The following is a 26,608-nucleotide window of genomic DNA, read 5'->3' as shown; positions in this document are numbered from 1 at the left end:
CTTGGTCACCCCTAACTGCCCTCCCCTGCAGGCTTGATCGCCCACAACTGCCCTCCCTTGCAGACCTGGTCCCTCCCAACTGCCCTCCCTTGCTGGCCATCTTGTGGTGGCCATCTTGTGTCCACATGGGGGCAGGATCTTTGACCACATGGGGGCAGCCATCTCGTGTGTTGGAGTGATGGTCAATCTGCATATTACTCTTTTATTAGATAGGATAGAGGCCTGGTGCATGGGTGGGGGGCAGCTGGTTTGCCCTGAAGGGTGTCCCGGATCAGGGTGGGGGTTCCCTTGGGGTGTGCGGCAGCCTGGGCGAGGGGCCTGTGGTGGTTTGCAGGCTGGCCACACCCCGTGGTGACCCAAGCGGAGGCCCTGGTATCTGGGGTTTATTTATCTTCTACAATTGAAACTTTGTAGCCTGGAGCGGAGCCAAGCCTTTTGCTTGCTCCGTGGCAGCAGCCATTTTTTTTTTTTTTTTTTTTTTGATTTATGTGTCTTCTATAATTGAAACTTTGTAGCCTTAAGTGGAGGCCTGGGCCAGCCAGGGTGTGCGGAAAGCTTGGCTTCCTCCATCGCCGGGGGCAACCCTAGCCTCCTGCTCTTTCCAGCTCCGTGGCTGCCGCCATTTCTGTTTGGGTTTGTGTATCTTCTATCATTGAAACTTTGTAGCCTTGAGTGGAGGCCTAGGCCGGCAAGGGCAGGCGGAAAGCTTGGCTTCCTCCATTGCCAGGGAAACCCAAGCCTCCCTCCTGCTCTCTGTGGCCGTAGCCATCTTGGTTGGGTTTATTTGCATATTCGCTCCTGATTGGCTTGTGGGCATGGCTTGTGGGTGTAGTGGAGTGATGGTTAATTTGCATATTATTTTATTATATAGGATGCATGTCTATATGTCTGTATGATATCTGGAATTGTGGCCATTTTGCAACCAGAGGGGTAAGAGACAGATTGGCATGGGATATGTGGGAATTACCTTTGTCCTTAACATTGTTGAACTGATAAAACAATTCAGAACTGCCCTGTTCCTAGACTTGTGTGAAAAAGAAACTCCATCATATCTGTTATAAGTTTATACTCAACTTTTTATAATATATCTGAGTCTCAGGAAAAAATACTTTTATAAATATACACACACACACACATTTATTCAACTTTAGTAAGATGGGACATTGTTTATATTCATCTTTTTACAGTATAACAAATTGTGGAAAAGCATTACTTTCTTAAACATATATTAATACCTTGGACATATTTCAGGTATGGTTTCAGAGCACTACAATATATTGAGTATGGCATTAAAGTGAGTCATGATCCTTTTGCTTTTGGAGAGTCTTGCCTTCAATTTGTAAAAAAAAAAAATGCAACATCTGTGACATGCAATAGAGCAAACCACAATATGCCTATATGTGTATATGCACACTCAACTGTGATTTGGTAATTCATAGGAAATGTGTGTTTAGAGTATTTTGCAGTGTGCCTATTTATATTCAGCTTTTTACAGTTGTCTGAAATCCTAGAAAAGTATTATTTTAAGAAAAAACTAATTAAAGAACTACACCACCCTTACTGGTTTGGCTCAGTGGATAGAGCATCGGCCTGTGGACTGAAGGGTCCCAGGTTCAATTCCAGTCAAGGGCATGTACCTTGGTTGTGGGCACATCCCCATTAGGGGGTGTGCAGGAGGCAGCTGATCAATGTTTCTCTCTCATACATGTTTCTAACTATCTTTCCCTCTCCCTTCCTCTCTGTAAATAAATAAATAAAATAGGTATTTTTTTTAAAAAAAGAACTACACCGTGTTATTCCTCTATTACCAGAGTATCTTACACATAAAATCTTCTAAGTGTTCAATATACAAAGTCATAGTTACAAGGCTAGCATAACCCGTTGACCAAATTTGGGTAAGGAAAGTATCCAAATCCAAATCAGCTATAAAAAATAATACATTGTATTTATCATAGATGAGTATTCCAATTAAAATACCAAGTCAAATCTAGCAGTCTAATAGAAAAGTAATAGGATTTTTTTTTATCCAGAATAAAGTGACCTGACCTGTCCAATTGTTTGAAAATGTAATGTGTAAAGAGAACCAAGATGGTGGTGTAGGTGAGTGTCAGTACACACCACTCCTATAACCACATCAAAATTCCAACTAAAATATAAAACAACCATTACTCAGAATCACCTGAAAGCTAGCTGAAAGCTTCTTTACTTCTCTAGTCCTACAACTAGAGAAGTAAAGAAGTAAGCACATTGAGACTGGCAGGAGGGGCACAGGCATGGAATGGGCTGGTCCAACACCCACGTGTGCCTTTTTTTTTAACTGGGAGGTAGATCGTTGCTGAGGAGGCTGCCCATCAGGAGCAAGGTGTCCCAGCCCAGGGTTCCAGAGCTGGGAAGAGAAGTCCCGTAACTACAGGCTATAAAGACCAGTGGGGATTGGAGCTGCATGATATAGAGGTTGCTAGAGACTCAGGTGTTCCTTTTAAAGGGCCAGTGCACAAACTTACTCAGACTCAATCCCTCTGACCTCCAGTATTGGCAGCTTTAGGGGACCCAGACATATAATGGAACTGGATTGTCTGGCATCAGAGCAGGAACTTAGGGCCAGCTTAATCCCAGATGGGGGTGCTTGCAGGGGTCATTGTTCCTGTGCTGGGACTTCCCCTGTTTCAGAGCTGACTGTCAGGGTCCATATCTGTGTCTCCATCAACCTGGCTTAAACTGTTTGCCCTGATGATTTCCTGAGATCCCATCCAATTTTCAGCCCCACCCAAACTGTTTGCAGCTGTTTTTCAATATGAATGGCCTGTCCTAGTTCAGGCTTCAGACTTTGCTAAAATCTCTCAAAAAGTTGCAGATGTTATCAGCATGCCCCAAACCTATTAATAAAAGGCCAAGACCTGGCACTAGCACCAGTCTGCTTTGCTCACAGCTGGGCTTCACCTGGGCACTTCCAAGCCCAATACAAATTGCATCCATTTGCAGATCTCATCCTGCTAAGTGGCCCAAGGCAGTGGCTGACTGAACCTCCCTGAAGGCCTTAGAGCCAGTGCACCTGGTGGACGGCTTCAGATCACACCAGAATACAACTCTACATATCCATAAGCGACACACTCAAGGACCAGACACAGTGAGCACCGAAGCCCCCCTGAAGCACATCCTATGCCATAGAGGTGTTTCCTGCACAGCAGCTTTTTCGTTTTAGTCACAGCTGGTCCTCACAGCCAACTGGCCTGGAGAACAACTTCCAGTAATGCCAACAGTAGTCAAGGCTTAACTACAAGACTGTGCACACAGCCCACTCATGGGTGTACCTACAGTGCCAAGCTCAGGTGACTGGGGTGGCTGAGCCACTGGACACCTAATACACAAGGCCACTCTACCAATTCCAGGAGACATAGAAGCTCTACTTAATACATAGAAACAAACACAGGGAAGCAGCCAAAATGTGGAGGCAAACATCACAAATGAAAGAAATGGAAGCAAGCAAATTACTGAATACAGAATTCAAAACCATGGCTATAAATGGAGAGCTTCCAGGATCTTAGTGAGACATTCAAAGATCTTAGTAAGAATGTCAAAGAAATTAAGCATACACTAACTGAAATAATTGACAGAGATTCAACAATAGAGTAGAGGACTCCAAGAATCAAATTAACAATTTGGAATACAAGGAAGCAAAAAACACCCAATTAGAAGAGCAAAAAGAAAAAATATTCCAAAAATATGAAGACAGTGTAAGAAGCTTCTGGGACAACTTCAAGTGTACCAACATTCAAATCATGAGGGTGCCAGAAGATGAGGGAGAGCAAGATATTGAAAACCTATTTGAAGAAATAATGGCAGAAAACTCCCCCTACCAGGTGAAAGAAATAGACTTACAAGTCCAGGAAGCACAGAGGAACCCAAAGAGGCCTACACCAAGACACATCATAATTAAAATGCCAAGGGTTAAAGACAAAGAGAATCTTAAAAGCAGCAAGAGAAAAGCAGTTAGTTACCTACAAGGGAGTGCCATATGACTGTCAGCTGATTTCTTAACAGAAATTTTGCAGGACAGAAGAGAGTGGCAAGAAATATTCATAGAGATGAATTGCAAGGACCTATAACCAAGATTACTCTACCCAGCAAAGCTATCATTTAGCATTGAAGGTCAGATAAAGAACTTCCCAGACAAGAAAAAACTAAAGTAGTTCCTCAACACAAAATCAGTATTACATGAAATGTTGAAGGATATTCTTTAAAAAAAAGAAGAAAAGATTTAAAAATATGAATAAAATGGCAACAAATACATAGCTATCAACAATTAAATCTAAAAATCAAAATAAGTGTACAATAAAATTAATGAACAAAATAAACTAGTGGCCCAGCCAGCATGGCTTGGTGGTTCAACATTGACCTATGAACCAGGATTTCACAGTTCAATTTCTGGCCAGGGCACATTCCCAGGTTGTGGGCTTCATCCCCAGTAGAGGGCATGCAGGAGAAGGCCAATCAATGATTCTCCCTCATCATTGATGTTTCTATTTCTCCCTCTCTGAAAATTTTTTTAAAATGTAGTGTGTAAATATAGTGTTTACACATTGAAAACTAAACTTATCACTGAAAGTAATAAACAAGAAACTATTGCAGCATATGCATATTTGACTACTGTGAAATCACTCATTGTCCACTTAAACATACCTCATAATCATTAGACATTCTCAACGTTCGGAATAATCATACCGTGGATTCCACTTTTGCACCACACCTTAGAATATAATACATACTAGAGGCCTGGTGCATGAAAATTCATGCATTGGAGAGGAGGGTCCCTCAACCTGGCCTGCCCCCTCTCACATTCCGGGAGCCCTCAGGGGCAGGAGGTGACCTGGCAATTGGGAAGGCGATGCCCCATCACACGTCTGCTGCTGCCACTGCTGGCTATGCAAGCCTCGGTCAGCCCTGGTTACCTGAGTCTTGGGCGGCCCTGAGCGGCTGGGCAGCTGCCATCCGAGGCTTGCCTGCACTTCGGGCCAGCCCTGGGCTGCTGGGAAGCCACCATCCAAGGCTTGCCTGTGCCTCAGGTTGGCCCTGGGGGGCTGGGGGACTGAGGGGACTGGGAGACTCTGGAGGCAGGCACGTGGAGTGGCTGGGCCTGCCTTGGGGGCAGGCCTGGCCTTGCTGCATGCCTGCTGCCCCAGTGGGGCTGAGGAGACTGGGCGCCACCATTTTGTGGCTGTGGGAGCTGCCATCTTTGAGGGCAGGGCAGTCAATTAGCATATTCCCTCCTTATTGGCTGTGGGCGCTGCCATCTTTGAGGGCAGGGCAGCAATTAGCATATTCCCTCCTTATTGGCTGTGGACGCCACCATCTTTGCAATGGCATGAGGGTCAATTAGCATATTCCCTCTTTATTAGATAGGATTTTGAGTAAGTTTAATGTAAACATGCAATATGTGGTAAATTAAATGAGTCATAGCTAAATGTCAAGCTTATTAGTGAACAATTTAACAAAATTTCGGTCGTTTTTTAAAGGGGAGAAATGATTATTCAATTTTATTTCCACTGGTATAGTTACTTCATAAGTCTGTTCTTAGAAGTTGTACATATCATCTTAAGATGTGTGCCCTTTAGAAGTATTGAAGTATTACTAGGCATGAACACATAGTAATCAAAGAGCATGTTACTGGCATAGAAACATACTGTATATAGGTCAATGGGACAAAATAAATAGCCCAGAAATAAATTCATGCCTATATGGTCAATTAAATTTAATAAAGGAGCCAAGAACATACAATGGAGTAAAGACAGTCTATTCAATAAATATTGTTGGAAAAAATGGACAGATTTATTTTATGCAAAAAAAAATAAAACTAGACCACCTTCTTACATAATATACAAGAATAAGCTCAAAGTGTATAAGAGACAAAAGTAAGACTCAAAACAAATTCTTAGAAGAAAACATATGTAGGAAACCCTGACATTTCTCTTAGCAGAATGTTTTGTGATCTGTCTCCTCTGGCAAGGAAAACAAAGAAAAAGCAAAACAAAACAAAACAAATGGGACTGCATCAAACTAAAAACCTTCTGCACAGCAAAAGAAACCATCAAAATGAAAATAAAACCTACCGAATGGAAGAATATATTTGCCAATGATACATCTGATAAGGAGTTGATATCCAAAACTTATGAAGAACTCATACAGCTCAACACCAAAAAACCCCCAAACAATTCAATTAAGAAATGGGCAGAGGATCTGAATAGATACTTCAACAAAGAGAACATACAAATGGCCAATAGACATGAAAAAATGTCAACATCACTAATCAGAGAAATGCCAATTAAAACCACAATGAGATACCACCTCATGTCAGAGTGGCTATCATGAATAAACAACTAGTGCTGGCAAGAATGTGGAGGAAAGGAAACTCTCATGCACTGTTGGCAGGAATGAGGATTGGTGCAGCCACTATGAAAAACAGTATGGAGGTCCCTCAAAAATTTTTAAAAGGACTGGTTTATGACCCAGCAATTACACTTCTGGGTATATATTCAAAGAAACACAAAAATATAAATTTGAAAGAATATATGCACCCCTATGTTTATTGCAGCAATATTTATAATAGCCAACATGTGGAAGCAACCCAAGTGCCATCAATAAATGAGTGGATAAAAAAAGCTGTGATACATATATACAATGGAATATTAGTAGGCCATAAATAATCTTACTATTTGTGACAGCATGGATGGTCCTAGTGGGTATTATGTTAAGTGAAGTAAGTCAGGGAAAGACAACTACAATATGATTTCACTTATGTGTGGAATCTAAAGAACAAAATAAATGAATAAACAAAATTGAAACAAACTCACAGAACAGAGAACAGATTGATGGTCGCCAGAGAGGAGGGGGCTTGGGGAATGGATGGAAAGGTGAAGGGATTAAGAACAACAATTGGACCCCCTGGGGCACAAGCAAATGTGCTGGGCGCCTGGACAGATACCACAAATTCCTTCATTATCATGTTAACTGTTCCTGCACCCACCTAAGTATGTGTCCATCATTTTACTTTTTATCCAATCCCAGGGGTTTCTCCCCCCCCCCTACACCGCTTTGCTTTCTCCCATCTCCTTAATCTATCACCAGTGAATTTTATGTACGTCCCTCCTTTGACTGCAATGTATAAATACAGACGTAACCCGCCATTCTCCGGAGCATTATCTCAATTCCCTGAGGTTCTGCTTCCAGGCATATGTCGACAGTTTGGCTCAAATAAACTCACAAGAATTCTTTACAGGTTTAAAAAAAAGAACAATTGGGCCCTAGCCATTTTGGTTCAGTGGTTGGAGCTTCAGCCCTCAGAGTGAAGGATCCCAGGTTTCATTGTGGTCAAGGGCATCTCCCTCGGTTGCAGGTTTGATCCCTAGCCCCGGTCAGGTCATGTGCAGGAGGCAGCCAATCAATATGTCTCTTTAACGTTGATGTTTCTCTCTGCCTTTCCCCCTTCCTTCCACTCTCTCTAAAAATCAATGGAGTGGGAGAACATATTTGCCAATGTTATCACCAATAAGGGTTTAATCTCCAACATTTACAGGGAACTCATACAACTTAACAAAAGGAAGATAAACAACCCAATCAAAAAATGGGCAACGGACCTAAATAGATACTTTTCAAAAGAAGACATAAGGAAGGCCAAGAGACATATGAAAACATGCTCAAAGTCACTAATCATCCGAAAGATGCAAATCAAAACAATGAGGTACCATCTCACACCTGTCAGAATGGCTATCATCAACAAATCAACAAATGACAAGTGCTGGTGAGGATGTGGAGAAAAAGGAACGCTCATGCACTGCTGGTTGGGAATGCAGACTGGTGCAGCCACTGTGGAAAACAGTATGGAGTTTCCTCAAAAAACTGAAAATGGAACTCCCATTTGACCCAGTAATCCCACTTCTAGGAATATATTCCAAGAAACTAGAAACACCAATCAGAAAGGATATATGTATCCCTATGCTCATAGTGGCACAATTTACCATAGCTAAGATTTGGAAACAGCCTAAGTGCCCATCAGCAGATGAGTGGATTAGAAAACTCTGGCACATCTACACAATGGAATACTATGCTGCGGTAAAAAATAAGGAATTCTTACCATATGCAACAGCATAGATGGAAATGGAGAGCATTATGTTAAGCGAAATAAGCCAGTCAGAGAAAAATAAATATCACATGATCTCACTCATTTATGGAATATAATGAACAACATAAACTGATGAACAAAAACAGATCCAGAGACAGAGAAGCAGCAATCAGACCATCAAACCTCAGAGGGAAGGTAGGGGAGGGTGGGGGTAAGAGGGAGAGATCAACCAAAGGACTTGTATGCATGCATATAAGCCTAACCAATGGACACAGATACCAAGGGAGTGAGGGCATTAGTCGGGAGGTGGGGGCAATGGGGCAATAAAGACATATGTAATACCTTAATCAATAACGGGAAAAAAAGATTTAAAAACAGATTTAAAAGTTTTATTCCAAATTTATATAGCGTATTTTACAAAAAATCAGGAGTATACTGTAAAGGTTTTAAAAGAAAAAAGTATATCCACACTTATTCTCTGAAGTGCCAGTATCAAAAGCCTCTCAGGCTTTTCCTAATACTAAAGAAGCATATCCACAACTATGAGGCTTGTTTGGGTGATATATTTATTTATATAGAGTAGTTTACATGGGTTGTCCACCAATGAAACTTCAGGTTTATTATCCTATATAATAAAGAGGTAATATGCAAATTGACCATCACACCCTCACAAGATGGCTGCCTATGCCCAGGCTGGCAGGGGGGTTAGTGAGGGATGACCAAATGACAACAGCAGGCTGTGTGGGGTGACCAGGCTGGCGGGGGGGGGGGCAGTTAGGGGCGACCAGGCCAGCAGAGGGGGACAGTTGGGGGTGACTTGGCTGGCAGCAGGGGGCAGTGAGGGGTGACCAGGCAGGCAGGCAGGTGAGCGATTAGGAGCCAGCGGTCCCGGATTGTGAGAGGGATGTCCAACTGCTGGTTTTGGGCCTAAACCAGCTGTCGGACAACCCCCAAGGGGTCCCAGATTGGAGAGGGTGCAGGCTGGGCTGAGGAGGAAACCGCCCCTCCCCTCGCACAGATTTCATGCACCGGGCCTCTAGTTTTACAAATAATTATATAACAGTTTCACTACATATACACTGAGTGGCCAGATTATTATGTGTTCAGAGATCATAATAATCTGGCCACTCAGTGTATATTGTCACATGTTTTTATTTCTGTAGAGTGGGTGGATTTCTACCAAGTGGATTCCTTACCTTACAACATAATGTATTTAAAAGGTAGTACTTTAGAGAAGTAATTTGAACTGTCTTACTGGAGCTAGTGAGTGGAGCTGGTCCCCTGGAGGGCCAGAGCATGGAGGAGCTGCTGTCAAAGATGGAGTGGGGTGAAGCCGGCAAGTTGCAGTGCATCACAGTGCACAAAGGGCTGGTGCTGGAGTTTGACCTGGGTAACCTGCTGGCCTCGCACTGGAATCCTCTCATGGGCCTGCAGCATGGGGAACCCACCCGGAGGACAAACTGCAGGCCTTGGCGCGGGACAATACGCAGCTGCTCATCAACCAGCTGTGACAGCTGCCCATGGAAAGCGTGGTGGAGGCTCTGGTGGCACAGCTGTTGGAGCCCACCACTCGCCTGCCGTGGGAGAAGCCAGTGCCCCAGCCACAGCCACTTACACACTGGCAGCAGTTCACCCACCTCAAGGGCATCCATCCCAAAAAGAAGACCAATCTGGTTTGAGACTAGGTAAGAGGCCAGTGGCAACACTGCTGGGTCTACCAGCGTGCCTGAAATGACACACCAAGGAGTGGCTGATGGAGGTGCCCAGTAGTGCCGACCCCTTGAAGGACCAGTTCACCAAGTGGATTTAGGCTAAGAAGGAACAGGTGGCCAAGAATGAGCGAACCGACTGCATAACTTAGCTGCATGCACAAGATGCGGCTCCCCAGTTCGGCCAGTTGCACCCTAAGGGACACCAGAGTAAGGAGGAGCTGGGCCATGCCCTGCAAGTGGCCAAGGTCTCCGCTGCTTTTGTGGGGCACTTCCAGGAGCTCTGCCCAAGGAGAAGGCTCCAGGGTTTCGGCAAGAAGAGGACATATCAACCCCTTTCCGGGGACTTTGCAGCAGAGAAAAAGAGCCAGTTGGAGATGCTGCAAGTCAGGAACAGAAAAAAGCCTCAATTGGACATGGCGAGGGCCACCAATAAGCAGATGAGGGAGGAGGACCAGGAGGAAGTGGCCAAGAGGAGAAAAAGGAGCCAAAAGGCCAAAAGAAAGGGGGGGGGGCAGGGTCCTTGGGGGCAAGAGGAAAGGGGAGCAGCTCAGCCAGGGTGGTAAGAGGAAAGGAGACTTGGGAGGCAAGATGAATTCTGGGCCGCCCAACTTGGGTGGCAAGAGGAAAGGAGGGCAACACCAAGGAGGAAAGAAGAGGAAGTGAAGTTCATCCTCCGACCTGCGTACTATAAACCAATAACTGCTCTAAATGTTAAAGTCTAATTCGAGCTTGAGGTTGAAGGGATAGGATTGCCCTCCCCTCAAGATGCTATGTAAATGTTGGACTTTACAAATTAATGTTTTTCCAACAACCATGTCTTTGGCTGGAGATTTAAAGGTTGTATTTTTTTTTTAACTTTGGATGTGGTATGAGGGACAGTTGTTCATATTTTAGAGACTTAGGTTGACTTCAGCATTATTTTAATAACAAGTTTGTGTATTTATCTAAGCTGGTGGGGGCACACAGAAAGATTACATTTTCAGAACTGGCCTTAAAAGTAATTGTTGTGAAGTTATTTAATAAAAGTGTGTCTGTATCTAATGTTGTTTTTAACTGTTTGGCTATCTATAATAATAAAAGTGTAATATGATAATTAGATCAGACATTCTTCTGGATGAAGCTGGGGCTGCCAGGTGCCAGAGGGAAGCCAGTGCCGGCAGCCGGGGTAAGGAAGGCCTACTCTTGCACAAATTTTGTGCATCAGGCCTCTAGTTGTTAAGTAAAGCCAGTGACCTGGATATTTGGTATATATTTATTTTCCTTTACTTTCTAAAAAAGGATGCAGCTAAATTGTGATGATTTCAGCAACACCACTGTAAAAAAAATACTTCTTTTAATATCCTATCTAATAAAGATGGAATATGCTAATTGACCCTCACACTGTTGCAAAGATGGCGGCGCCCACAGCCAATAAGGAGGGAATATGCTAATTGACTGCCCCACCCTCAAAGATGGTGGCACCCACAGCCTACAAGATGGTGATGGTCTGTCCCCTCAGCCCCACCAGGGCGCCTGCCTCCAGAGTCCCCCAGTTCCCTCAGCCACCCAGCCACCCAGCCACCCAGGGCCGGCCCGAGGCGCAGGCAAGCATCGGATGGTGGCTGCCCAGCCCCCCAGGGCTGACCCGAGGTGCAGGTAACAAGGGCTGGCCAAGGCTTGTGCTGCTGACAGTGGCAGCAGCAGAGGTGTGATGGGGCATTGCCTTCCCCTGATCCCCAGGTCGCCTCCCGCCCCTGAGGGCTCCTGGACTGTGAGAGGGGGCAGGCTGGGATGAGTGACGCCCCCTCCAGTCCATGAATTTTCATGCACTGGGCCTCTAGTCAGATATAATATTGAAGGTTTAGTATAATTGGTGTTTCTGAAAAAAGTTTTCCTGCTTTTCAACACTGAAAATATTGATTTGCTTGCTGTAAATGATAAATTTTGGTGTAACTGAGTGATGGTAATAATCGTCATTAATCCAGAAAATACTTAAATCTTTCTCAACATTTATGTCCCAAAAATTTTTAAAGCTTCAAGTAGGATCTGTTTTTGGGAAGACTGAAAGCCTACAAAATTCTTAATTGGAACATTATCTTTAGATTAATTTGTCAAATTGACCTGGAACTGGTTTGTTTAGGTGATGGAATTTTTATTGCCATTCTGGTTCTCTCTCCCTAATAAATATCTCCTGAAAAGTTAAAATACAATAAATGTAGTAGTTGATGCCTTATTGTTTTCTGAAACTCACCATTAATCTTTACAGGAATGTATTCTATTCCCATCAGTTTTAACTAGGATGAACGTTTTTTTAAAAGGATGAAGAAAAAAAAAGTGTGCCATTGATTTGCATTTTTTAACTGACAGAGTCATTTGGATTTTGTTTCTGTGAATTGCTTGTTTTTACCTATTTCTTTTTTAAAAATTGGAGTTTTTTTTAAGCAATCTGTAGAAACTTTATAGAGATTGTTTTGTCATACACTTTGCAGTTTGTTTTCTGGTCTTGGTATGTATCTTGTGCCTTTCTTGTGGCAAAAGGAGTCAACCAACTTTTTCTGTGAAGGGCCACATGGTATATATTTTCGGCTTTGTGGTCATACAGTCTCTACTCTGCCTTTGTAGTATGAAAACACATAATACATAAACCAGTGGTTCTCAACCAGGGGTAATTTTGCTTTCCCTTCCCCCAAACACAGGAGGCATTCATCAATGCCCCAAGACATATTTGGTTATCACTGTGAAGGGAGATCCTGCTGGCACCTCAGTAAAGGCCAGGGATGCTGCTAAACATCTTAGAATGCATAGTGTACCCCTTCCCCTCATAAAATTATCTGATTCTGAATGTCAGTAATACTGAATTTGAGAAATCCTGACCTGTAAATAAATGAACATGGCTGTGTTATAATAAAACTATAAAAACAAGCAAGAGGCCACATTTGACCAGGAGGCTGTAGTTTGCTGACCCATTTGCAGTAATTTTTTTGCTATATAATATCTATTTTCTGGTTTTGTTCCTGAGTTGTCTATTTCAACTCATTTTTTCAAATTTTATTTTAAATTTCTTTGACTAAAAATGCAGAAAAACAGCACCTTACTAATTAGGTATCTTATTGTTTTTAATTAAAATTTTAAAAAGAAGTAAATCATTTCAAAAGTCGGTGAAGTTTCTTTTCCCTTCTTCAGTCCTGCTTTTCTCCCTGTATCTGCTGAAGAATAAATTGATGCATTTCATATCTATAAAATCCTATCTAATAAAAGAGTAATATGCAAATTAAACATCACTCTGCTGCACCCACAAGCCACGCCCACAAGCCAATCAGGAGTAAATATGCAAATAAACCCAACCAAGATGGCTACAGCCACAGAGAGCAGGAGTGAGGCTTGGGTTTCCCCAGCATTGGAGGAAGCCAAGCTTTCTGCCTGCCCTTGCCGGCCTAGGCCTCCACTCAAGGCTACAAAGTTTTAATGATAGAAGATACATAAACCAAAACAGAAATAGCGGCAGCCAAGGAGCTGGAAAGAGCAGGAGGCTAGGGTTGCCCCCGGCGATGGAGGAAGCCAAGCTTTCTGCACACCCTGGCCGGCCCAGGCCTCCGCTTAAGGCTACAAAGTTTCAATTATAGAAGACACATAAATCCAAAAAAAAAAAAAAATGGCTGCTGCCACGGAGCAAGCAGAAGGCTTGGCTCACTCCAGGCTACAAAGTTTCAATTGTAGAATATAAATAAACTCCAGATACCAGGGCCTCTGTTTGAGTCGCCAGGGGGCATGGCCGGCCTGCAAACCACCACAGGCCCCTCGCCCAGGCCGCCCCACGCCACAAGGGAACCCCCACCCTGATCCGGGACACTCTTCAGGGCAAACCAGCTGGCCCCCACCCGTGCACCAGGCCTCTATCCTAGCTAATAAAAGAGTAATATGCAAATTGACCATCACTCCAACACACAAGATGGCTGCCCCCATGTGGTCAAAGATCCTGCCCCCATGTGGACACAAGATGGCCACCACAAGATGGCCAGCAAGGGAGGGCAGTTGGGAGGGACCAGGCCTGCAAGGGAGGGCAGTTGTGGGCGATCAAGCCTGCAGGGGAGGGCAGTTAGGGGTGACCAGACTTGCAGGGGAGGGCAGTTAGGGGTGACCAGGCCTGCAGGGGAGGGCAGTTAGGGGAAAACAGGCTGGCAGGGGAGCGGTTAGGCATCAATCAGGCTGGCAGGCAGAAGCGGTTAGGGGCAATCAGGAAGGCAGGGAGGCGAGCAGTTGGGAGCTAGCAGTCCTGGATTGTGAGAGGGATGTCTGACTGCCCATTTTGGGACATCCCTCAAGGGGTCCCAGATTGAAGAGGGTGCAGGCTGGGCTGAGGGACACACACCCCTGTGCACGAATTTTGTGCACCGGGCCTCTAGTAATATTTATAAATGTTGACTCTCTATATTGTACAACTCAAACACGATATTGTATGCCAACTATGATTTAAAATAAATTTTAAAAAACATTTAGATGGTACATGAAAGGGTTAAAGAGAATAAAATGGGGCAGAGGAAAACTTATTGTGCTTAGCAGATATTTTGCAGAAAGCCTGCAGCCTTGAGCACAGCATAGCTCAGATAACCAGAAGACACCTGGCATGGGAGGAACCAAGGACGGACCAGACCCTTACGTCAGCAGAGCGGCTTACAGCCAGCAAAAATGAATAAAAACCTATATCTCCCTGCTCTCTTGGCTGATGCCTTTCTCATTCTCAGCCCACCTGCACCCAAGTGTCAGGAATAAAATCTCTTTTGATACATTATGGCTTCATGTCAAAGGTGTGTGATCCCGGCTCAATCTGAACCTTTCATTTGGTGCCAAACACCCAGAAAGGTCTAGTGAGGAGTCTGGTAAGAGCCATCGCAAGGTTCCAGCAACCGGTCACTTGGCACTCAGAGAGACCCTGATCATCTGGCTCCTGAACTCTCCTTATGTCTGGGGAAACCCCTCCCCACAGGCCCACAACCACCCTCCTGCACAGCTGAACTTCTGCTGAACTCCGGACACTTACATGGGCTTCCCTCGCCTTCCTTCGGATCGGTCTGGATAGTGGACCTCTCCTTGCCTTGCCTCCTCCTGCATCAACACCAGACAGAAATTCATAGGTAAGTGGCTTTAGTCTATTTTCCTCCATCCGGACTGTCCTGTCATTTTGGGTTTGGAGCCAGGCTCGGGGATTATACTGTTCAGCCGGCCCCATGGAAATCCAGCGCTAGTGGAGACAAGTCCTCCAGGGGAACGAGGTTCCCTCGCCCACTCTCCTGACAGGGATGCCTGTCATGAGGGAAGGGCTCCGTTCTTCTGTTTCTGGTGAACGTTAGGGGGAGACGGGGATGCCTTTCTCAGCCTTAACTTCACGGAAAGCAGACCTTAAGTCACTGCCAGTCACCATAGGGAATTCGCAGTCGACCATTCCCCGCACCACACCCCTTCGCTGCTGTCTACTTAAAAGCCTTCAGACCCTAGAATTCGCGTAGGACTTCTGGCCTCAGTAAAACAGCACTTTCAATTTCCAAATCCTAACTGACCTTGACAATTCTGCCGCAGGCAGGGCAACTTGTCTGAGGTCCCATATATCCAGGCTTTTTTACACTCAAGGACACATCCTTCTCTCTGTAACAGCTGCTCTCCCTCACAGATTTTTCATTCTTTACTCTAAGCCCCCAAAGAATATCAAATCTTCCTCTTCCTTTACCACTTTTGATCTCGCCGACCATCCCCACCCCACTCCCACCAGCCTATGACTCCTCAGTCTCAGCAGCCTGAGAGTCTGCCACCCTACCCAGCAGATCCCACCACCACCATTCCATCTCACACCCGCTCCGGAGCAGTTTTTGGCTCTCTTTCTCCCCCCGTGCCGGCACTAGCCTTAAAGCGCTCCCTTCCAGAGATTGCTGGCACCAAATCTGGCTCATGCCCAGGGCCATGCTGATACCCTCTGCCGGCAGGCCCTTGCCCTCCCAGTCTGAGCGGATGCTGTCCCTGATAGAGACCCACTGTAAATCTATCAGGAAGGGCAGGCAGGTCGCAGGTCACAGGTCTCAAGACCACACGGTTCTCTGCCTAGAAGGACTGAAAAATGCAGCCCACAAAGCAGATAATTATAAAAAATTAGCAAAAGTCACCCAGGAAAGACATGAAAATCTGGCAGTCTTCCTCCCTCGCCTTACACAGGCCATGAGAAAATACACCAATCTTGACATTATAAGCCTAGAAGAAAAAAAACCCCAATGAGACATGACCTTTAAGGTCTTTAATAATAGAGACAAGGAGTCACAAATCCAAAAACGAAAGACGAGATCAGGCCAAGGCTAAAGCCCAGACAAAGGCCTTTCAGCTCCTAGCCACCACTCTCACGAACCCCAAATGAAGTGCCGGTCCTCCAACCAAGAGTAAGCCAGGGGATAAGCCTCCTCCAGGTCCATGCTTCAAATGCAAGAAGAGAGGACACTGGACCAAGTCCTGCCCAACCTGAGACCCCTGCCTGGGCCCTGCCCAAGGTGAGGAAAGGAAAGCCACAGGAAATCAGTCTGCAGTCTGGCCCCTCCAGGTCAGACCTCAGCAAGGCTACCCTCTGGATCCGGTTTGGGGCCAGGATTCTCTCACCAAAGACTGAAGCTGCCCAGGCCTTAACAAGGCCCCACAGACTTACATCACCAGGACAGAGCCTCGGGTAATAATTGTGGTGGCAAGTAAGCCTATCTCCTTTTTAATTGACACTGGGGCCCTTATTCTGCCCTCTCCAAATTTGCTGGGACCTTTGTGCCCCCCTCAGTCTCTATTATCGGGGTTGACAGATTAGTATCACAGTCATTCGCCACCTCACCTCTACACTGCATCTTACTAAATACCCCCTTATTCACTCTTCTTGCCCGACCAAAATGGTATAGAAATTCCCTCATAAAGTCAGCTGTCCCAAACAACAGTCACCTACTTCAGTTTCACTCTCACTCCCACAAAGCCACACCATCCCTTAGACTGTAAACGCCTTATCTCCTCCATCTCTGTCCCCTCCTCTAAACAAGAAATACTCTCCTTTCTTGAGCTCACTAGGTACTTTTGCCTCTGAGTTCCCAACTTCAGTTTTCTTACAAAGCTCCTCTATAATGTAACATGGCAAGGAGACTCCTCACTGAGCCTTTAGATCCCAAGGCCAGCATTCTCTCCCCTTTAATGCTCTGAAAACTTCTCCAACCTCAGCACCTTCTCACACACACACCCCTTCCCAAAGAACAACTTTCTTTACTGCAAAACTACAAACATTTAACAGTCCAACTATTAGCAGAAGCTGAAATCATTATCACCCAAACCTTAGCATATTATCTCTAAGGAAAAATATGGTAGTTTTAAATCCAAGCAGCTAGAGGCCTGGGAACAGACTACTAGGCCTGCTTTCTCCTCCCCCACCTTTTCTCCAATCTCATATGCCTATACATAATTTCCCAAAGTCTTTGGCAAATTAAAACTTTAAAACATTACTATATTAAGTGATAAATATCTAAATATTTCAACAAGTTTTAAGTTCACCCAATTTTAGCTTTTATTACAGAAAATCTATAAAGTACATTTAAAACTGTTAATATAATGTCTTGTGCTTTGTTAAAAATATGTTTCTTAAAAGTGAGAATGTTCATCAATGTCAATCTAAGAAATGCTGGCTGTTTACTTTTTAATCATCATTGGAAAGTTAAAGTTTAAATATTATAAATGACATAGGCCAATAAGCCAGAACAAGCAGAATAGAAATACTGAAATAATAAAACAGCAGTCTGCAGCCATCTAGTAAATTCCATCTTCTCTAAACCAAGGCTACTTAAAAATAAATAATTTAAGAATAAGCCTCATTTTAATATATCAGACTACAAACCTCCAAACTAATATCTCTTTCCTTCCACTAGACCATTTGTCATAACTCTTATTATTCTAACTTTTACCCTAATGATACTAAAATGTATAAAACAGTTTGTCCGCACCAGGTTATAAGCCCCACTTGTACTCAGAAAATACCACCCCTAGATACCATCACAACCCCATTTTGTGCCCAGGCCTCATCATCCCTGACCCCCAGAGCAAGGACAATAGGCCAAGTACAGATGTAAAAACTCACCAGGGAAAAAGCTCCAAATGCCTAGCAAGGGGCAAAACTGAAAACACACACACACACACACACACACACACACACACACACACACACCTCGCCCCCAGAATAAACTACCCTCCCACTAGCCTTCCTGGAAAATAGCCCCTCTTGCATATCAGCAAAATAACTAATAAATTATATACCCAGACTTCCACATTCCTGAAGATTATTAGTAATAACATTCCCCCACCTATCCCATCCGAACAGTGCAAGATATTTTTGAACTCATTACAGACATCTGGGTCCAGGGCTATTTACAGGATTTCTCTTCAAATCACATCTATTTGTTTTTACCATCATAGTGCTTCTAAATCTCACAGATCTCTTATATCACTAAAATGGTCCCCCTACCCAGCTGTGGGCAAACTACAGCCCGCGGGCCGGATCCGGCCTGTTCGGCTGTTCTATCCGGCCCGCGGAGCCGAAAGAGCGGAGCGTTCTCTTGCTCTCCCCTCCGCTCCTTTACTTTGAATTTATATTAGTTCACACAAACACTCCATCCATGCTTTTGTTCCAGCCCTCCGGTCCAGTTTAAGAACCCATTGTGGCCCTCGAGTCAAAAAGTTTGCCCACCCCTGTTAGACTATCTTTTAGCCAAAGAGGGAAGGGTTTGTTTAATTGCTAACACTTCCTGTTGTTTTTATCTAAACTCTACAGGTCAAATAGAGGAAAGAACACAACAATTCTACAGAATACTCAATGGCTCAAGGAAATCAATCAGGACAGCATAGAGCAGTCCATATGGTCCAGCCTACAAGCAGCTCTGCCCAAATTAACTGGCTTTTACCCCCTTACAGGCCCCCTAACACTATTTCTCCTACTATTCCTCTTCGGGCCCTGCATTTCCAGAATAGTTACCAAATTTATACAAACAAGATTACAAGTCCTAGTTAAGACAGTAAGACAATTTGTCCTTACCCAAGTAAAGGGACCCTACAGGCCTATATTCCAGGAAATAATCTGAATTTACTCCCTATGCGTCCATGACAGCCCCTCCCATGCATGAAGCAGACAAAGAAAAACAGCAACCCCATCCCCCTTCTTTTCCTTTATATATATCCATAAGATGGGAATGAAAGGGTTAAAGAGAATAAAACAGGGCAGAGAAAAACTTATTGTGCTTAGCAGATACCTTGCAGAAAGCTTGCAGCCTTGAGCACAGCACAGCTCAGATAACAAGAAGACACCTGGCATGGGAGGAACCAAGGACAGACCAGACCCTTACGTCAGCAGAGTGGCTTACAGCCAGCAAAAATTAATAAAAACCTACACTGAGTGGCCAGATTATTATGATCTCTAAACGATAATAATCTGGCCACTCAGTGTATATCCTATATAATAAAAGGCTAATATGCAAATTCTCCCCTCGACCAGGAGTTCGAACAGCAGGCAGGCTGGCCAACAACCCATGTCCCCTCCGCCTGGCCAAGCTGGCCGGACCCCACCCATGCACGAATTCATGCACCAGGCCTCCAATATATATACACACACACACACACACACACACACACACACACACACACACGCACACACACACTGAGTGGCCAAATTATTATTCATTCAGAGATCATAATAATCTGGCCACTCAGTGTATTTCTCCCTGTTCTCTTCGCTGATGCCTTTCTCAGTCTCAGCCCACCTGCACCCAGGTGCCCAGAATAAAATATCTTTTGATACATTATGGCCTCATGTCATAGGTGTGCAACCCCAGCCCACTCCTAATCTTTCAATACATATATTATGAGTTTTGCAGTAACTAAAATGGTGACACATATTTCTGTAACTGTCTTTTTTTTTACAGTATCAGGTTTCTAAAACTACTGAAAAATTCTCATCTAATTATTTTACCCACTGTATTGTATATTTATATAATTTATTTTTATGTCTCTTTTTTTGAAAATAGAGAAAAACAATTGCAGATAAAATTCATTCTATATATTAAAGTAGCAAGGAATTTAATAAAGGATATTTTGTAATTTGAAGAATTTTCAAGAGTCCAAAGAATTGGGATTATGGGTTGTATAACCAAGAAAAAAAAGGTAGGAAGGACAAAGGCCCAGATATGCCACAGTTTGTTAAATGTTTCTTCATGATTAGGTTCAGAATATGCATCTTTACATTTATAAATGTTTGACAAATCTATACTAATAAAAGGGTAATATGCTAATTAGACTGGTTCGACTGGCCATCTTCTGGACATCCAGCTTCCTTCTGGACAAAGCCATGGTGGTGGGGGCCGAGACAGAGGCAGTTAGGGGTGATCAGGCCAGCAGGGGAGAGCAGTTAGGGGTGAGATCAGGCTGACAGGAGGTTAGGGGCGATCAGGCCATCAGGGGTGGGCAGTTGGGGGCCATTAGGCCAGCAGGGAGGGCAGATGGGGGTGACCAGGCCAGTAGGGGAGGGCAGTTGGGGGCGCCCAGTCCGGCAGGGGAGGGCAGTTGGGGGCGACCAGGCTGGCAGGGGAGGGCAGTTGGGGGCAACCAGGCCAGCAGGGGAGGGCAGTATGGGGCCTTAGGCATGCATGCAGGTGAGTGGTTAGGAGCCAGTGGTCCTGGATTGCAAGATATCTGAATGCCGGTTTAGAACCTATCCCTGTGGGTCTAAACTGGCAGTCAGACATCCCCCAAGGGGTCCCAGGTTGGAGAGGGTGCAGGCCAGGCTGAGGGACAGCCCCCGTGCACAAATTTTGTGCACTGGGCCTCTAGTAGTATATAATAATGAAACCAAATGTGGGATGTTGAATCTGAGTTTGTTTCACAAAAACAAAGAATGAAGTCATGGACAAAAACAGTGAGCAGAACCAAGGTTTACTGGGAGAAGCCAGTCCCGGAAAAGGTGTAGCTGTGGTTCCAGGAGCAGCCCTGTGTCCAGAGCTTCCTTTACCAGTACATGGCTATAAGCCATGCGGGAGGGATCTGCCCTCCCACAACAGGACCTTCAGGTATCCATTGTGCACACTGTGGGGGGAGGGGGGAGGAAGGGGAGGAAGTGCCCACTTTTTTTTGTATATATGATTGTTAGTTTCTGATTGGTCCTTTCAAGAATTTTGCCTTAGACTACCTTATGATCTGCAAGCTGCCTATCTTAGCAACACCCATACATTTTAAAGCTCATGTCTCCCACGAGCACTCTTCCTGCCCTACCTAGTTGGGGTGTCTCAGTAACTTCACCTAGTTTTACTTCTTCTCCCCCTCCCCCACCATGGTCCCTGTCCCTGTCTACCTAGCTTCCCTTTGCCTCCTCAATAGTATTTCTTCAGGCATTATGTCATGCAGTACATGATGTAATTGTCCTATTACTGGTAATGGTAACTTTAATTACCCGATTAATATATTACTTTCCTGGTTTCTCTACTGGAAAGTTGATATTTTTCTCTTTATAATTAATAAGTAATATGTGAGGAGATGCTTTTATATTTTACTAGAGGCCCGGTGCACGAAATTCATGCACGGGGGGTCCCTCAGCCCGGCCTGCACCCTCTCGCAATCCAGGACCCCTTGGGAGATGTCCGACTGCCATTGGGTGAGACCCAGACCTGGCCAGCCTGCCCCCCCCATCAAGCCCCGCCAATGGGGGATGCAGCATCACATCTCTAGCCAGTGCCCCTGCCCAACCACGTGCAGCCTCACCATGGACGCAGCCCCGCTCACCTGCACACACCTGCTGCGCATGCAGCCTCCTTCTGATCGGTTGTTATGGCATGAGGGTATCACGACCATTAGCATATTAGCTCTTTATTATATAGGATTTTTATTGTTTTTTGTTGTTGTTGTTTTTAAATGTATTTTTATTGATTTCAGATAGGGAGAGGTAGAAACATCAATAATGAGAGAGAACCATTGATTGGCTGCCTCCTCACGCCCCACACCAGGGATCGAGCCCACAACCCAGGCATGTGCCCTGACTGAGAATCTAACCGTGACCTCCTAGTTCATAGGTCGATGCTCAACCAATGAGCTATGCTGACCAGGCAATTTTTATTGTTTTAATATATATTTTTATAAATCTTTATTGTTGAAAGTATTACATATGTCCCATATTTTCCCCCATTGCCCTCTTTCTCCTCCACCCCCCACCCAAGTCTTCACCATCCTATTGTCTGTGTCTATGGGTAATGCATAGAAGCATATGAGTTCATTGGTTGATCTCTCCCCCCCCCGCCTTCCCTCTGAGGTTTGACAGTCTGTTCAATGTTTCTATGTCTCTGGGTCTATTTTTGTTCATCAGTTTATGTTGTTCATTAGATTCCACATATGAGAGAGATCATGTAGTACTTATCTTTCTCTTATTTCACTTAGCATAATGCTCTCTAGGTCCATCCATGCTATTGTAAATGGTAAGAGTTCTTTCTTTTTTACTGCTTCATAGTATTCCATTGTATAGATGTACCACCGGTTTTTAATCCACTCATCTGCTGATGGGCACTTAGGCTGTTTCCAAATCTTAGCTATTGTAAATTGTGCTGCTATGAACATAGGGGTACATATATTCTTTCTGATGGGTGTTTCTGAGTTCTTGGGATATATTCCTAGAAGTGGGATCACTGGGTCAAATGGGAGTTCCATTTTTAATTTTTTGAGAAAACGCCAAACTGTTTTCCACAGTGGCAGCACCAGTCTTCATTCCCACTAGCAGCGTATGAGGGTTCCCTTTTCTCCACATTCGTTGCCAATACTTGTTTATTTGTTGATGATAGCCATTCTAACAGGTGTGAGGTGGTACCTCATTGTCATTTTGATTTGCATCTCTCAGATGGTCAGTGACTTTGAGCACTTCTTTCATATGCCTTTTGGCCATCTGTATGTCCCCTTTGGAGAAGTGTCTATTTAGGTCCCTTGCCCATTTTTTAATTGGATTATTTGTCTTTCTTTTGTTAAGTTGTATGAGCTCCTTATATATTTTGGATATTAACTCTTTATCAGATATATCATTGCCAAATATGTTCTTGTATGGGGTGGGCACTCTTGTTATTTTATTGATGGTTTCTTTTGCTGTGCAGAAGCTCTTTATTTTGATGTAGTCCCATTTGTTTATTTTCTCCTTAATTTCCACTGTCCTACGAAATGTATCCATAAACACATTGCTATGAGAGATGTCTGAAATTTTGCTGCCAATGGTTTCTTCTAGGATTTTTAGGGTTTCACATCTTACGTTTAAGTCTATTATCCATTTTGATAATGGATAATGATAGTGTATGGTGTAAGTTGGTGGTCTAATTTCATTTTTTGCATGTATCTGTCCAATTTCCCGAACACCATTTATTGAAGAGACTCTCTTCATTCCATTGTATGCTCTTGCCTCCTTTGTCAAATATTGAGTGTAATGACTTGGGTTGATTTTTGGGTTTTCTTGTGCCAGTACCAGGCTGGTTTGAGTACAATGGCTTTGTAGTATAACTTGAAATCTGGTTTATGTGATTCTTTCAACTTTGTTTTTCTTTCTCAAGATTGCTGCAGCTATTCAGAGTGTTTTTTGATTCCATATAAATTTTTGGAGTATTTGTTCTTGCTATGTGAAATATGCTGTTGGTATTTTAATAGGGATTGCATTGCATTAATAGGGATGTATCACATTTATTGATTTATGGATATTGTACCAGCTTTGCATCCTTGGAATAAACCCCACTTGGTCATGGTGTATGATCTTTCCAATATATTGTTGGATCTGATTTGCTAGAATTTTGTTGAGGATTTTAGCAAAGTGGGAAATAACATAATAAAAACATATATAAAAACCTACACTAACATTATACTCAATAAAAATAAAATAAAAGTCTTTCTTAAGACCAGGAACAAGACAAGGCTGTCCACATTCACAACTCTTATTTAACACTAGAGGCCTGGTGCACAAAATTCCTGCATAGGTGCGGTCCCTAGGCCTGGCCAGCAATCGAAGTGCGAGCATCTGGCATGGAAGGGCAGGTCCCAGCTGACCTCTGGGCCCTGGACAGCACCTGGGCCCCCAGGCGCCCTCCTCCACCTGAGTCATGGTGCTTGAGTCCCCATGTGGAGATGTAGTGAGCGTGGCCGGACACCACAGGCCGGGCTGCGGTGTGGGCCTCTGGGCTGACCTGCAGTGCCGCATGGAAGCTGGGTGGGCACAGCACTCTCTCCCAGCTGGCCTTGCAGGCCGGCTCCTGTGCAGACCCACTGGCCCCTGAGGTCCCAGCTGCTGCGGCCCGGCTCATCCAGAAGAGGCCACGTGGGGCAGGGTGGGCTACTCATGAGCACCCGGCACCTAAGCGTGGGGGCTTTTCCTGGCACGCGAGCCCTGGCACCCCGGGGGAGGGTAGCAGGGGGAGTGAGAGTGAGCTTGGAGGACACCCTGCATTCTCACTGCACCTCTGTCCCTGTCACCCCCGCCTCCAGGTAGCTGGCGAGAGGTCGCAGCCCCCTGCCTGGGTGCCATGGGAGGTTCGTCACCACCACCCTATCCCTAGTTCCCCGTCCCAGCCTGGAGCCTGGTCCAGATGGGGTGATCAGGGCCTGTCTGCAGGGAGATTGGTTGGGGCTGGGCCCCCTGCTGCTGCCACTGGTTGCCATCTGTGGGGCGATTGATCTGGGCTGGGCCCCCGCTCGCACCCACCTTGGCCTGGCGCTGCCTGCTCACCTGTTCCAACATCCCGCCATGGTCCCAATCTCATCAGGGCCCACTGGGTCCAACAGCACCTCCACTGCCTCCCCTGCCAGTGCCGCATCACCAACACCACCATGGTCCATGCCACCCTCTGGTGGTCAGCGAACATCATAGCAAGCGGTCAAACTCCCAGTTCAACTCCCAGTCGAGGGGACAATTTTCATATTAGGCTTTTAAGATATAGTAGAAGTATTTAGAAGTATTAGAAGTCCTAACAACAGCAATGAGATAAGAATCCTAATATATAGAAACCCAGGGTCTGTAACATCCAAAATGACTGAAGGCTCCACTGACCGGAAGTCTGCTGAGGGGGCTGCGGATCAGGCCTGGAGAGAGGCCTGGGGAGAGAGAGGCAGGGTCTGATCCGTAGCCTCTGTGGCAGCTGTTGATTAGCACTTGCCTCTGTCTTTCACTCTGGGCCTGGCCAGCAGCCGCACCTCTCTTTCTCTCACACCTCTGCTGGGGATCCTGATCAGCCCCACCTCTCTGATCAGGCCCGTTGATAGGCCCGAAGACACTGACTGGCATAGAAACCGACCAATCAGAATAAATTTGGGTGAAGTGTGAGGAGCCAATGGCTGCCTAGGAGGCGGGGCTTTTGGTGCTTACTGGCATAGAAACCAACCAATCAAAACCTACTCTGGGTGAACTGCAAAGGCAGAACCTAAGGTGGGGGCTGAGGAGGATTTTTTTTTTAAATAAATCTTTATTGTTCAGATTATTACAGGTGTTCCTCTTTTTTTTCCCCCATAGCTCCCCTCCACCTGATTCCCCACCCCACCCCACCCCATGCCCTTACCCCCCGCCACTGTCTTCATCCATAGGTATAAGATTTTTGTCCAATCTCTTCCCGCACCCCTCACACCCTTTCCCCCTGAGAATTGTCAGTCCACTCCCTTTCTATGTCCCTGATTCTATTATATTCACCAGTCCATTCTGTTCTTCAGATTTTTTATTCACTTGATTTTTAGATTCACTTGTTGGTAGGTATGTATTTGATGTCATTTTGTTGTTCATAATTTTTATCTTTACCTTTTTCTTCTTCTTCCTCTTCTTAAAGAATACCCTTCAGCATTTCATGTAATCCTGGTTTGGTGGTGATGAACTCCTTTAGCTTTTTCTTGTCTGTGAAGCTCTTTATCTGACCTTCAACTCTGAATGATAGCTTTGCTGGGTAGAGTAATCTTGGTTGTAGGTTCTCGCTGTTCATCACTTTGAATATTTCTTGCCACTCCTGTCTGGCCTGCATAGTTTCTGTTGAGAAATCAGCTGACAGTCGTATGGGTACTCCCTTGTAGGTAACTAACTGTTTTCCTCTTGCTGCTTTCAAGGTTCTCTCTTTGTCTTTTGCCCTTGGCATTTTAATTATGATGTGTCTTGGTGTGGTCCTCTTTGGATTCCTCTTGTTTGGAGTTCTCTGCACTTCCTGGACTTGTAAGTCTATTTCTTTCACCAGGTAGGGAAAGTTTTCTGTCATTATTTCTTGTAATAGGTTTTCAATATTTTGCTCTCTCTCTTCTTCTGGCACCCCAATAATTTGGATGTTGGTACGCTTAAAGTTGTCCCAGAGGCTCCTTACACTATCTTCATATTTTTGGATTCTTTTTTCTTTTTGTTTTTCTGGTTGGGTGTTTTTTGTTTCCTCATATTTCAGATCTTTGGTTTGATTCTTGGGGTCCTTTGATCTACAGTTGAATTTCTGTATATTCTGTATTTCAGACAGTGTATGCTTAATTTCTGACTGGTCATTTTCAATTTTTTTGGCATTCTCATTAAGGTCCTTGAAGGTCTCACTAAACTCCTCGGAGGTCTCATCAAGTTTCTCAGCGTTTTTTAGAAGATTCTTGAGTAACCTTATAAATGTGGTTCTGAACTCTATGTCGTCCAGTAGTTTGTTTTCCTCCATTTCTTTCATTCATGACATGTTTCTTTGTCTCCGAATTTTGCTGCTTCCCTGTGTTGATGGAGTGGCTTTGTGTGGTCAGCCTCCCCAATCAC

At 44.6% G+C, this 26,608-nt stretch overlaps 1 pseudogene across 1 annotated transcript; it reads left to right on the top strand.

Moving 5' to 3' along the window:
• The first annotated feature begins 3,522 nt into the window (after nucleotides 1-3,522).
• On the top strand, nucleotides 3,523-10,803 carry LOC308235977 (ribosome biogenesis regulatory protein homolog; annotated as a pseudogene). Its single transcript has 2 exons — nucleotides 3,523-3,565; nucleotides 9,381-10,803. The product of its transcript is annotated as a ribosome biogenesis regulatory protein homolog (transcript).
• Nucleotides 10,804-26,608: the final 15,805 nt, after the last annotated feature.

This window comes from Plecotus auritus (assembly GCF_963455305.1).
Source record: "Plecotus auritus genome assembly, chromosome: 10".
NCBI classification, from domain to species: Eukaryota; Metazoa; Chordata; class Mammalia; order Chiroptera; family Vespertilionidae; genus Plecotus; species Plecotus auritus.
This window is presented reverse-complemented; position numbering and strand designations above follow the sequence as displayed.